Below are 15,136 nucleotides of genomic sequence, written 5' to 3' on the forward strand. Positions count from 1 at the left end.
GGCTTTACATCGAAATCTACCATTCCTACTATCCCAGCAAAAAAGCTATCACAAAAGAAGAAAACAATATTTCTTTGAAAAATTGACCCAATTCTTTGTTATGTACCTCTTATTCAATAAGTTTATTAACCGTTGATCACAAATATACATTTGTTATGCTTTTACCATACATTTTCCAATATTTCATACAACTTGAAAAGTTCTATAATCCGAAAAAAAATTTTTTTTTCTATGATGGCCCGCCTCATACCCATACACCCATACCCACGTTTGGAGTGTGGAAGGCTTACGAGCAGATCATCCCTATTCTGTATTTCGATCGATTCGAAATATTTCGACGAATTGATAAAATTTCATTCTGTATTCCGTTCGAGTAGTTTTTGCATTTCGTTCGATCTGTTTCTCTCCGAGCATTAAATGAGCAAAATGGAACGCAAAATTATAACTTCAACGAAATAACGGTTTCGAACGAAATGGAACTGGTTCCTTTTTTTTATCTCGCTTCACTTCCGTGTATTCCATCATTTTCTCTCAATCCAAGGTTCGCTGTGCAACAAACATTTCACCAATATTTTAAAATTCTCTTAAATTATGTGTCCGTTTTGTGGCTTCTGGAAGCTGGTTGAATAAGTGGTAACCCTTATAGAATAATGAATATTGTGTGCAGGTCTTTTTCAAATTTCGCAATCTTAGATCTCCAGCTTGTCTCGTTTCGTAGCGATGCACATCCCTTCCATACACTACCGTACTTCTCAAGTACTGTGGCGCCATTCCTTTTGTCAAACGATATACAAAAACTAATGTGTTAAATTCGACTAGTTGACGTACAGACATCCATTGAAGACAGTTCAACGTACTTATTCTTGGTGTCGCTGATCGCGACACAACATAAATCGCATCATCTTATTCTGGAGGATCTGCATCCGTCTCCTTTGTTGTTTCGTTGCGAGGAACAACATGGAAGCATAATAATCAAAATGGGGAGCGATAATTGATTTGTAAATCAAAATTTTCGCATCTGTTGTCAGGAAGCGATTGATTCTGCACAGTACACCAAACTTTCGGGCGGCCTTGCGCATTGTATAGTAAATTTTTTTTTTTATCCAAAATATATATTTTTATTAAGGCTCATATGGCGTCAACCTGACGGGGCCGGGAGTTCAATATTTCGACAATGTTTGCCTTATAACTATGTTAGTAATATGTAACCGATTACTCGCGGTTGGCTCGAGGTTAGTATTACAAGTGTTTTCGTAATTGTGATGTTGCTGTCTCCAATGCTCTGTACCTGTGCCCGACACGGGATACTTCCTTTTGGGATGCAGCTGACCATTAATCAGCAACGCCCCCTAGTCTGTACCCCATATCTAGCGTGGTGCGTCTTCTCGACTCGAGGAATCCAGGATAGCATGGTCACTAGCCGGCGCACACATCAGCTCGTGTAGAGTTGTCATGAGCGGTACAACCTTTTGCTCTTGTTGAATGATCAGTGGACTGCACAACCTTTGGCCCGTGTATCTGTAAAGAGTGTGTGTATGTATTGCCGCGACTAAGTAAAGGTTTATCGATCGGATAGGAGGGATATAAAACGGGGACACAACGAAGGAAACATCATTAAACGTTGACATCGGCGTTTCTGAGGAACAGGTATAGATGAAGCAGAAGATCAGGATCACGGCTACCTAAGATATCCCGGACGGGGATCTCCGATTGTCTGCCTTGTGCTCTCAGTACTCTAGAGAGCTGAGAGCGAGCAGTATGGAACCGGATACACGACCAGACAACATGCTCGATGTCGTGGTAGCCATCGCCACAATCACAAAGATTGTTTGCTGCGAGCCCAATGCGATAGAGATGCGCGTTTAGGTTGTAGTGATTGGACATGAGCCGAGATATCACGCGAATGAAATCACGACCTACATTCAATCCCTTAAACCAAGCACTCGTCGAGACCTTAGGGATAATCGTGTGTAACCAACGACCGAACTCATCTTCACTCCACATGCGCTGCCAACTAATGAGTGTGTGCTGACGAGGAATCTGAAAAAATTCACTATAGGCAATTTGCCTTTCAAAAAGTGTGCCTTCTGAAGCGCCCACCTTAGCTAGCGAGTCCGCTTTCTCATTCCCCGGAATCGAGCAATGAGAGGGAACCCATGCTAAGGTAATCTTGAATAATTTTTCGACCAAAACACTCAATAGATGTCTTATTCTTGTTAGGAAATAAGATGAGCGTTTATCAACTTTCATAGAACGAATTGCCTCTATTGAGCTGAGACTGTCTGAAAATATAATATAATGGTCGATGGGCAGTGTTTCAATGATCCCTAGTGCGTAGTATATCGCATCCAGTTCTGCGACATACACGGAACAAGGATCTTTGAGTTTGAAAGAGGCACTGGAATTTTCATTGAAGATGCCGAAGCCAGTGGACCCGTTTATGAATGAACCGTCAGTAAAGAACATTTTATCAGATCTAACTTTCCCATATTCTGCCGAAAATATCGGCGGAATAGAATCGGAGCGTAGATGATCTGGGATTCCATGGATTTTTTGTCGCATGGACAGATCAAAATTGACAGAGGAATTGCAAAAGTATGGGAAGCAAACTTGGTTGGAGATGCCCGGTGAAGGGTGCACTTCATGGGTAAGGAAATCATGGTCGAAGACATAAAACTTGACTGAGGAGTCAGTTGGAGTAGATTATTGAAGTTATCAATCACCAATGGATTCATGATCTTGCAACGGATGAGAAATCTGTAGGATAATTCTGTGAATCGAAGAGTAAGCGGGGGTACTCCTGCCAAGATTTCGAGACTCATCGTATGTGTCGAATGCAAACACCCCATTGCTATACGCAAGCAACGATATTGTATTCTCTCCAGCTTGAGAATATGAATCCTGGCAGCTGATCGGAAGCAAAAACTGCCATATTCTAACACTGATAATATCGTTGTTTTGTACAACTGAATGTGGTCTCCTGGATGGGCGCCCCACCATGTTCCGGTTATTGTTTGGAGAAAATTGATTCTTTGCTGGCATTTCTGTTTCAAATACGCAATGTGTATTCCCCAGGTACATTTAGAGTCAAAATATACTCCAAGGTATTTGAAAAACATCGAGTGCCTGATCGCTTTACCGGATAGGTGAAGCTGGAATTGGGCGGGTTCGTGCTTCCTAGAAAAAACGACCATTTCGGTTTTCTCCGTAGAGAATTCGATACCCAGCTTGAGAGCCCACGTGAACAGGTTGTTCAGGGTATCTTGCAAGGATTTTTGCAGAATGGGGGGATTAGTACCCGTGATGGAAATAACTCCATCGTCTGCAAGTTGTCTCAGCGTGCAGTTTCTAGTTAGACAATCATCCATATCATTGACGTAAAAACTATACAAGAGGGGGCTTAGGCAGGAGCCTTGTGGTAGGCCCATAAAACTGTATCGAGAAGATTTCAATCTGCCATGATTGAAAAACATGTGCTTTTCTGAGGGTAAATTGTACAGGAAATTATTCAGAATTGGCGAAAGTCCACGATTATGAAGTTTCTCTGAGAGAATTTCCATGGAAACTGAATCAAATGCCCCTTTGATATCGAAAAAAACGGAAGCCATTTGTTCTTTACGAGCAAATGCGATTTGGATTTCAGAAGATAGCAGCGCGAGACAATCGTTCGTCCCTTTACCTCGGCGGAAGCCAAACTGCGTATTTGACAGCAAATTGTTCGCTTCAACCCACTTGTCCAAACGAAGTAGAATCATTTTCTCCAACAATTTACGAATACAGGATAACATTGCAATCGGCCTATACGAGTTGTGATCGCAAGCCGGCTTGTTGGGTTTTTGTATGGCTATCACTCTCACTTGTCTCCAGTCATGCGGGACAATATTCAGCTCCAGAAACTTGTTGTACAAGTTCAGCAAACGCTGTTTCGCCAAGTCGGGAAGATTCTTCAACAAGTTGAATTTAATCTTGTCCGACCCCGGAGCTGAATTGTTACACGAGAGGAGGGCAATTGAGAATTCTACCATCGAAAAATTCTCATCGCATTGGAGCGGAATATCGCGTACGACGCTTTGTGCAGGAACAGAATCGGGACAAACCTTCCTTGCAAATTTGAAAATCCAACGGTCAGAGTATTCCTCACTTTCATTGGTATGGTTCCAGCCACGCATTCTTCTAGCCGTATTCCAAAGAGTACTCATAGCGGTCTCCCTTGACAAACCATTGACGAATTTCCGCCAATATCCACGCTTTTTTGCTTTAATCGGACCTTTTAGTTTGGCTTCTAGAGCTTGGTACTTTCGAAACCATTCCACTAATCCAATTTTCCTGAATTTTTTGAAAGCGGATGATTTTTCAAGGTAGACCTTTGAACACTCCCTGTCCCACCAAAGTGATGGAGGACGACGTCTATAGTAAATGTATAGTAAATATATAGATATATAGTATAGTAAATGTATAGTATAGTTAATTAAATTACTTCACATTTATTTAAAAAAAAGTATTTTTTATTATTCACTTTTCCCTACTACACAGTTTGAACTTAGAATTATAACTAACTGATGAACCGCTGCTCCCTGGTTTTATATTGTCAATTTGGAATGCGCCAGTTGGTTTCCCCGAAACGCAAGTGGCGCGCGTTGTCGCTCGTCGGTAGTGTTTTGTGTTTAATTTCTCCGGTATTGGCAGGTGTTTCTGGAACTGGTGCTGCATGTTTTGGCTGGCATCGCTGGGTGCATCGGTGGATTTTCTAGAATTAGATGTTGCGGCTGGAACTGGTGCTAGCTCTTGTTAACTCTTCCCCCTTCTAAATTCTTTGTCCTCAAAGATTGATTTTTCTCTCTGAAGTTACCATACTGAAGTAGTTATTTAATTCTTCCAATCTTTTGTCGGGAATATCTGGGTATGATTTTTTTTCTGCATTCGTAGGATTTTCTTCTGGTGCTGAAGGTTTTTGTTGATTTGGTAAGATGATCTGCATTTTTAATCTGAATATCGTTGATGTAACTAAATACATCGCTCCTATGATTATTATGATACATATCATGCCAATGCTTAGGGAACCAAACAGATTCAATCTCCATTTGAAGGATTCATTTTGTAAGTATACATGTTGTAACATATTTCTGTGTTTTAATGTTAAATTCGTTAGATATTCTGGTGACGGTACTTCGATGATATTCTTTTCTTGAACTGATAATCCAGTCGTTGGTCGATAAGAATTCTTATCAATTTCGATGATGAAGTTTGCGTAGATATTATGGTCCAGATGTATTTCACAATGCTCGAATTGTATTAGGAAAGATCCATTAAGGTTTTGTGTGTGATTGCTGCAATTAGATTGTAGTTTTGTATCGACGTTATTAAGTAGAATAGTAGCATCATTAATTCGTTTGATTATTCCGGTTGTATGAACTATTTCATAGTTGCAGTCTGCATGTTGAATATGAACCAAATTGTTGATACATTGGTTAGGTAATTGTAATACATCAGTATCACATATGAACATATTGGATTCTGCAGAACATTTCTTTGAAGTCTCGTATGAGAATCATTTTTAATAATATAGTTATTTTTCACTGATACTCTCTTTTTGTTCTGAATAAGGGGCTCTATGTATTCATAATCATATTGTTCATTTGATAATTGCGGTATTTTCAACATATACATTATGTGTGTTTTGTTCATAATGATATGTACGATTGATTTTGATAATAAGTCTTCATATGAATCAACATAGATATTTGCTTGTTCCAAAAATGTCTTTGTTTTTAAATAGTCTTTGATGGATAAAATTCGACTGCTCGGAATTCCATGTTTGGCTAGCAAAATGGCATCTTCTAGTATTTCAATTTGATGTTGGATGATATCAATATTCAGTATTATTGTCAAAAGATTCAATTCTATTACATGTTGTTGTTGAGATTTGTAGTCCAATTGCAGAAGATCATTAGTTATTTTACTGATGTGTTGTATTCTTCCATTAATAGCATGATTGATGAGTATTTGATCATTATTATTTGTAATCAAATCATTCATAGTTTTGTTAATCATTCGGAGGTCGCTCGCATCAGGGTTCCCTGCTATCCATTTCCAAAACGTTCCTATTTTGTCCCATCGTTTAGTGCGTTGTTTTTCTGGATTGATCTTCGAAAATGTTTGTTGTAACAATAGGTTTTTATTTCTAAGGAGTGCATACAATTGATTGTTATAAACTTTTTGGTTTACTAGTTTATCAAAGTTATCTATTATATCTTGGAATTGAAATAATTCAATGGGTTGTATTACTCTTACATATCCTAATTTTAATTTTACTTTTCCTAAACTAATAATTGCGATTGGATTATTATTTAAATCATGAATTTGAATATTTCCATATACGAAGGATAAACTAACATATCTGTAAAAAAAAACAAAAAAAAAATATATTGTTATTCATTGTTATTAATTTTTACATATTTTATTACCGGGAGTTCAATATTTCGACAATGTTTGCCTTATAACTATGTTAGTAATATGTAACCGATTACTCGCGGTTGGCTCGAGGTTAGTATTACAAGTGTTTTCGTAATTGTGATGTTGCTGTCTCCAATGCTCTGTACCTGTGCCCGACACGGGATACTTCCTTTTGGGATGCAGCTGACCATTAATCAGCAACGCCCCCTAGTCTGTACCCCATATCTAGCGTGGTGCGTCTTCTCGACTCGAGGAATCCAGGATAGCATGGTCACTAGCCGGCGCACACATCAGCTCGTGTAGAGTTGTCATGAGCGGTACAACCTTTTGCTCTTGTTGAATGATCAGTGGACTGCACAACCTTTGGCCCGTGTATCTGTAAAGAGTGTGTGTATGTATTGCCGCGACTAAGTAAAGGTTTATCGATCGGATAGGAGGGATATAAAACGGGGACACAACGAAGGAAACATCATTAAACGTTGACATCGGCGTTTCTGAGGAACAGGTATAGATGAAGCAGAAGATCAGGATCACGGCTACCTAAGATATCCCGGACGGGGATCTCCGATTGTCTGCCTTGTGCTCTCAGTACTCTAGAGAGCTGAGAGCGAGCAGTATGGAACCGGATACACGACCAGACAACATGCTCGATGTCGTGGTAGCCATCGCCACAATCACAAAGATTGTTTGCTGCGAGCCCAATGCGATAGAGATGCGCGTTTAGGTTGTAGTGATTGGACATGAGCCGAGATATCACGCGAATGAAATCACGACCTACATTCAATCCCTTAAACCAAGCACTCGTCGAGACCTTAGGGATAATCGTGTGTAACCAACGACCGAACTCATCTTCACTCCACATGCGCTGCCAACTAATGAGTGTGTGCTGACGAGGAATCTGAAAAAATTCACTATAGGCAATTTGCCTTTCAAAAAGTGTGCCTTCTGAAGCGCCCACCTTAGCTAGCGAGTCCGCTTTCTCATTCCCCGGAATCGAGCAATGAGAGGGAACCCATGCTAAGGTAATCTTGAATAATTTTTCGACCAAAACACTCAATAGATGTCTTATTCTTGTTAGGAAATAAGATGAGCGTTTATCAACTTTCATAGAACGAATTGCCTCTATTGAGCTGAGACTGTCTGAAAATATAATATAATGGTCGATGGGCAGTGTTTCAATGATCCCTAGTGCGTAGTATATCGCATCCAGTTCTGCGACATACACGGAACAAGGATCTTTGAGTTTGAAAGAGGCACTGGAATTTTCATTGAAGATGCCGAAGCCAGTGGACCCGTTTATGAATGAACCGTCAGTAAAGAACATTTTATCAGATCTAACTTTCCCATATTCTGCCGAAAATATCGGCGGAATAGAATCGGAGCGTAGATGATCTGGGATTCCATGGATTTTTTGTCGCATGGACAGATCAAAATTGACAGAGGAATTGCAAAAGTATGGGAAGCAAACTTGGTTGGAGATGCCCGGTGAAGGGTGCACTTCATGGGTAAGGAAATCATGGTCGAAGACATAAAACTTGACTGAGGAGTCAGTTGGAGTAGATTATTGAAGTTATCAATCACCAATGGATTCATGATCTTGCAACGGATGAGAAATCTGTAGGATAATTCTGTGAATCGAAGAGTAAGCGGGGGTACTCCTGCCAAGATTTCGAGACTCATCGTATGTGTCGAATGCAAACACCCCATTGCTATACGCAAGCAACGATATTGTATTCTCTCCAGCTTGAGAATATGAATCCTGGCAGCTGATCGGAAGCAAAAACTGCCATATTCTAACACTGATAATATCGTTGTTTTGTACAACTGAATGTGGTCTCCTGGATGGGCGCCCCACCATGTTCCGGTTATTGTTTGGAGAAAATTGATTCTTTGCTGGCATTTCTGTTTCAAATACGCAATGTGTATTCCCCAGGTACATTTAGAGTCAAAATATACTCCAAGGTATTTGAAAAACATCGAGTGCCTGATCGCTTTACCGGATAGGTGAAGCTGGAATTGGGCGGGTTCGTGCTTCCTAGAAAAAACGACCATTTCGGTTTTCTCCGTAGAGAATTCGATACCCAGCTTGAGAGCCCACGTGAACAGGTTGTTCAGGGTATCTTGCAAGGATTTTTGCAGAATGGGGGGATTAGTACCCGTGATGGAAATAACTCCATCGTCTGCAAGTTGTCTCAGCGTGCAGTTTCTAGTTAGACAATCATCCATATCATTGACGTAAAAACTATACAAGAGGGGGCTTAGGCAGGAGCCTTGTGGTAGGCCCATAAAACTGTATCGAGAAGATTTCAATCTGCCATGATTGAAAAACATGTGCTTTTCTGAGAGTAAATTGTACAGGAAATTATTCAGAATTGGCGAAAGTCCACGATTATGAAGTTTCTCTGAGAGAATTTCCATGGAAACTGAATCAAATGCCCCTTTGATATCGAAAAAAACGGAAGCCATTTGTTCTTTACGAGCAAATGCGATTTGGATTTCAGAAGATAGCAGCGCGAGACAATCGTTCGTCCCTTTACCTCGGCGGAAGCCAAACTGCGTATTTGACAGCAAATTGTTCGCTTCAACCCACTTGTCCAAACGAAGTAGAATCATTTTCTCCAACAATTTACGAATACAGGATAACATTGCAATCGGCCTATACGAGTTGTGATCGCAAGCCGGCTTGTTGGGTTTTTGTATGGCTATCACTCTCACTTGTCTCCAGTCATGCGGGACAATATTCAGCTCCAGAAACTTGTTGTACAAGTTCAGCAAACGCTGTTTCGCCAAGTCGGGAAGATTCTTCAACAAGTTGAATTTAATCTTGTCCGACCCCGGAGCTGAATTGTTACATGAGAGGAGGGCAATTGAGAATTCTACCATCGAAAAATTCTCATCGCATTGGAGCGGAATATCGCGTACGACGCTTTGTGCAGGAACAGAATCGGGACAAACCTTCCTTGCAAATTTGAAAATCCAACGGTCAGAGTATTCCTCACTTTCATTGGTATGGTTCCAGCCACGCATTCTTCTAGCCGTATTCCAAAGAGTACTCATAGCGGTCTCCCTTGACAAACCATTGACGAATTTCCGCCAATATCCACGCTTTTTTGCTTTAATCGGACCTTTTAGTTTGGCTTCTAGAGCTTGGTACTTTCGAAACCATTCCACTAATCCAATTTTCCTGAATTTTTTGAAAGCGGATGATTTTTCAAGGTAGACCTTTGAACACTCCCTGTCCCACCAAAGTGATGGAGGACGACGTCTATAGTAAATGTATAGTAAATATATAGATATATAGTATAGTAAATGTATAGTATAGTTAATTAAATTACTTCACATTTATTTAAAAAAAAGTATTTTTTATTATTCACTTTTCCCTACTACACAGTTTGAACTTAGAATTATAACTAACTGATGAACCGCTGCTCCCTGGTTTTATATTGTCAATTTGGAATGCGCCAGTTGGTTTCCCCGAAACGCAAGTGGCGCGCGTTGTCGCTCGTCGGTAGTGTTTTGTGTTTAATTTCTCCGGTATTGGCAGGTGTTTCTGGAACTGGTGCTGCATGTTTTGGCTGGCATCGCTGGGTGCATCGGTGGATTTTCTAGAATTAGATGTTGCGGCTGGAACTGGTGCTAGCTCTTGTTAACTCTTCCCCCTTCTAAATTCTTTGTCCTCAAAGATTGATTTTTCTCTCTGAAGTTACCATACTGAAGTAGCTATTTAATTCTTCCAATCTTTTGTCGGGAATATCTGGGTATGATTTTTTTTCTGCATTCGTAGGATTTTCTTCTGGTGCTGAAGGTTTTTGTTGATTTGGTACGATGATCTGCATTTTTAATCTGAATATCGTTGATGTAACTAAATACATCGCTCCTATGATTATTATGATACATATCATGCCAATGCTTAGGGAACCAAACAGATTCAATCTCCATTTGAAGGATTCATTTTGTAAGTATACATGTTGTAACATATTTCTGTGTTTTAATGTTAAATTCGTTAGATATTCTGGTGACGGTACTTCGATGATATTCTTTTCTTGAACTGATAATCCAGTCGTTGGTCGATAAGAATTCTTATCAATTTCGATGATGAAGTTTGCGTAGATATTATGGTCCAGATGTATTTCACAATGCTCGAATTGTATTAGGAAAGATCCATTAAGGTTTTGTGTGTGATTGCTGCAATTAGATTGTAGTTTTGTATCGACGTTATTAAGTAGAATAGTAGCATCATTAATTCGTTTGATTATTCCGGTTGTATGAACTATTTCATAGTTGCAGTCTGCATGTTGAATATGAACCAAATTGTTGATACATTGGTTAGGTAATTGTAATACATCAGTATCACATATGAACATATTGGATTCTGCAGAACATTTCTTTGAAGTCTCGTATGAGAATCATTTTTAATAATATAGTTATTTTTCACTGATACTCTCTTTTTGTTCTGAATAAGGGGCTCTATGTATTCATAATCATATTGTTCATTTGATAATTGCGGTATTTTCAACATATACATTATGTGTGTTTTGTTCATAATGATATGTACGATTGATTTTGATAATAAGTCTTCATATGAATCAACATAGATATTTGCTTGTTCCAAAAATGTCTTTGTTTTTAAATAGTCTTTGATGGATAAAATTCGACTGCTCGGAATTCCATGTTTGGCTAGCAAAATGGCATCTTCTAGTATTTCAATTTGATGTTGGATGATATCAATATTCAGTATTATTGTCAAAAGATTCAATTCTATTACATGTTGTTGTTGAGATTTGTAGTCCAATTGCAGAAGATCATTAGTTATTTTACTGATGTGTTGTATTCTTCCATTAATAGCATGATTGATGAGTATTTGATCATTATTATTTGTAATCAAATCATTCATAGTTTTGTTAATCATTCGGAGGTCGCTCGCATCAGGGTTCCCTGCTATCCATTTCCAAAACGTTCCTATTTTGTCCCATCGTTTAGTGCGTTGTTTTTCTGGATTGATCTTCGAAAATGTTTGTTGTAACAATAGGTTTTTATTTCTAAGGAGTGCATACAATTGATTGTTATAAACTTTTTGGTTTACTAGTTTATCAAAGTTATCTATTATATCTTGGAATTGAAATAATTCAATGGGTTGTATTACTCTTACATATCCTAATTTTAATTTTACTTTTCCTAAACTAATAATTGCGATTGGATTATTATTTAAATCATGAATTTGAATATTTCCATATACGAAGGATAAACTAACATATCTGTAAAAAAAACAAAAAAAAAATATATTGTTATTCATTGTTATTAATTTTTACATATTTTTCTTAAATTCGATTTATGAACTTTTCTTCCCTGTTCATCTATAATATATGTTTTATGATTTTCTAAAACTTTTATTAACTTGTAACGTGGTTCTCTTTTCGATATAGAATTGGTTTTTTCATACAGATAGCTTGATATAGGAAAATCTATATAAATTGGATCATTGATTTTATTATCTTTGTTCTCATATAATTTTATTATTCGATCTATATTCTTTTGTTTTTGTTTTGCGAAGTCTTGCATTGATAAATTCTCTATATTAACTCCTGTATATACATTTTTAGGAGTATCATTAATGAATGAATGAACTGTATTATTATATTTATGAACGGCTATTTGAACTAAATCATTAATTGGTAATTCATTAATTGTACTTGTATTTCTGATACATCTTATTATTTCTCTAATTGTAGAATGAACTCGTTCGACCTGACCATTCGTTTCTGTATGATTTACTGGAGTTTTGAATATTTGTATCCCTAGATTTCGTATTTGTTGTTCTATAATTTCAGATGTAAATGTTTTTTCATTATCTATTACAATAGTTGCTGGAACATCCCAGTCATATATTAAATCCATTAAAGGTTCTTGGACATCTAATATTGATCGTGATTTTATTGGTTTAACTTTAACAAATTTGGACAGTTTGTCTATTGATGGTAAAAATATATTATTTTGATTAAAAACAAAAATATCTATGTGTACTATCTCGGCTGGATAGGAAGGAATTGGTGTTTTCACTGGTAAATTTCTTTGAGGTTTCCTATCGTATTTTTCTATCTTACATATTTCACATGTATTGACAAATTGTTTTGTTTTTTTTGTTCATTTTAGGGAAATAACATATTTTAATTAATTGTGCAACATTTTCTTTAGCATTTCGATGAGCGAATTCATGTATAATTTTGATTTTTACAATTTGTTCATTTTCATCAGTAATATTTTCTACCTGTTTTTGTGAAAATCTAATTTTCATTCTTTGTGGATTATATGTATCTTTATAAATTTCTTGAATTAAACCCATTATTGGTTCTGTAGTCATTATTTCATTTAATATACTTGGTAAAAGAAATTCTTTTAATTTTATTTCTAAATATTGCCTTGAAAAGTGTGGTTCAGTAAAAGTATGTCTTTTATGGTTTCCAAAATATGTTGTGAAATTATAGTTTGATTGAGATCCAATTTTGAATGCAAGTTGATTTTTAAATACATTAATTGGAGATTCTGTAGATGGAATATAGCAATTATCATCGTTATCGGATGAGTGTAGTGTTGGAGTGAGTAAGTTTATTTGTGTAGAATGAATTAATACATTGTTTTCTGTAATTTTGTTATCAATTTTGACCCTTGATGAAGCATCAGCAACCACATTTGCTTTACCTTTTTTATAGAAAATTTCATGGTCGTGCTCTTCAATATAAGCTTTGCATCTTTTTAATTTGGCATTAACATTTCTAGGAGAAATAGCAAAAGTTAAAGGCATGTGATCTGTGTAGATAAGAATTTTTGCGCCATATATAAAATTTCGAAGTGAGTTCAAAGCCCATACTATAGCTAACATCTCTTTTTCATTGGTTGCATAATTTTCTTCGGTTTTAGATAGTGTTCGTGAAATGAATGAAATGGGTCTATCTCCATTATCTGTTTTTTGGGATAAAACTGCTCCAATTGCTTTATTTGAAGCATCAGTTGTTAATATAAATGGTTCTTTGAAATTTGGGAAAATTAATACATCATTTGAAGATAAGATATTTTTCAATGTTTCAAAAGCTTTAACTGCTTCTTCATTAAATGAAATAGGAAAATTTCTAGATTCATGTTTCGAAATTTTTCGATGACCATCTTCGCCTCTTAGAAGAATTGTTAATGGTTTTGCCAATTTTGCATAATCTTTAACAAAACGTCTATAATAGCCAGATAATCCTAAAAACATTCTTAACTCTTTCAAATTTGTTGGTTGGGGATATTTTTTTATTGCTTCAACTTTTTTGGGATTTGGCATTAAACCATTTTCTGAAACGATAAATCCTAAAAATTCTACTTTAGTTTTAAGAAATTCTGATTTATCAGGTTGTATGCTAAAATTTGCTTTTTTCAATGTTTCAAATATGGTTTCTAAATTTTTTAAATGTTCCTCAAAAGTTTTGCTGAAAATAATTATGTCATCAATATAGACATGACATATTTTACCAATATGTTCCCTAAGAACATCATCCATAACTCTTTGAAAAATGCTAGGTGCATTTTTTTAGGCCAAATGGCATACGAACGAACTCGTATTTACCATTATTAATTGAAAAAGCGGTTTTTTCTATATCTTTTTCACTCATGGGAATTTGATGAAAACCTGAAGCAAGGTCTAAAGTGGTGAAGTATTTATTTCTTCCTAAATTTGCAAGAACTGTTGATGTATCAGGTATAGGATACCGATCACTAATTGTTTTTGAATTAATTTTTCTATAATCAACTACTAAACGGTATTTTTTTGTATTAGAAGCATCGGATTTTTTTGGAACAATCCATATTGGTGAATTATAGGGAGATTTTGAAGGCCTTATAATTCCATCACTTAATAATTTTTCAATTTGTTTTTCCACTTCACCTCTAAGTGCCTGTGGATATGGATATGATTTTGAATAAATAGGATTGTCATCATTCATTCTTATTTCTGCTTTTATTCCTGTAGTGAAAGACAACTTACCATCCGGTTGTTGAAAAAGATCCTGAAATTTAAGTATTAGATTATTAATTTGACGTTTTTCTATCTCCGACAAGTGTTCATTTTTAATAAGCTGATTTACTTCCTGAATCCTGTGCTGTAATAAAGGAATAGTATATTTATTATTTATCAATAATTTTTCATTGGATATGTCAATTATGGCCTTTAGATCTTTCATAGTATCATGACCAATAATAGCATCAAAAGTTTTTAGGTTATTCATATGAAACAATTCTACCATTTTATCGGAATAAGGTTGAAATAATCGAGCTTGAGAATATTTTTCAATTTTAATATTTCCTCCAACAGATGACACTTCAAATGGTTTCTCTAAATTGTGTGAAATTGTGGTATACTTAGGATGAATATAATTTTTATTCGATCCTGTATCGATTAAAATTTTCAAAGGATTAACACATTTGCCATAATATAAAAAATATGGCAATGTAGATTTTACACTAAAAAATTAAGTTCGGCATTTTCAGTAGCACATTCTGGGGCTTCGTAATTTATATTGTCTAAATATCTATCGAAACTTGTACCATTAAATTCTTCATTGGCCAAATATGGCACTTGTTCAAAATATTGTTCAGTATCAATGTCGGGTTGGTCATTTGTTTGTATATTGAAATTTTTATTAGTCTATTC

The sequence above is a fragment of the Toxorhynchites rutilus genome, chromosome 3 (genome assembly GCF_029784135.1).
Source record: "Toxorhynchites rutilus septentrionalis strain SRP chromosome 3, ASM2978413v1, whole genome shotgun sequence".
Lineage (NCBI taxonomy): Eukaryota > Metazoa > Arthropoda > Insecta > Diptera > Culicidae > Toxorhynchites > Toxorhynchites rutilus.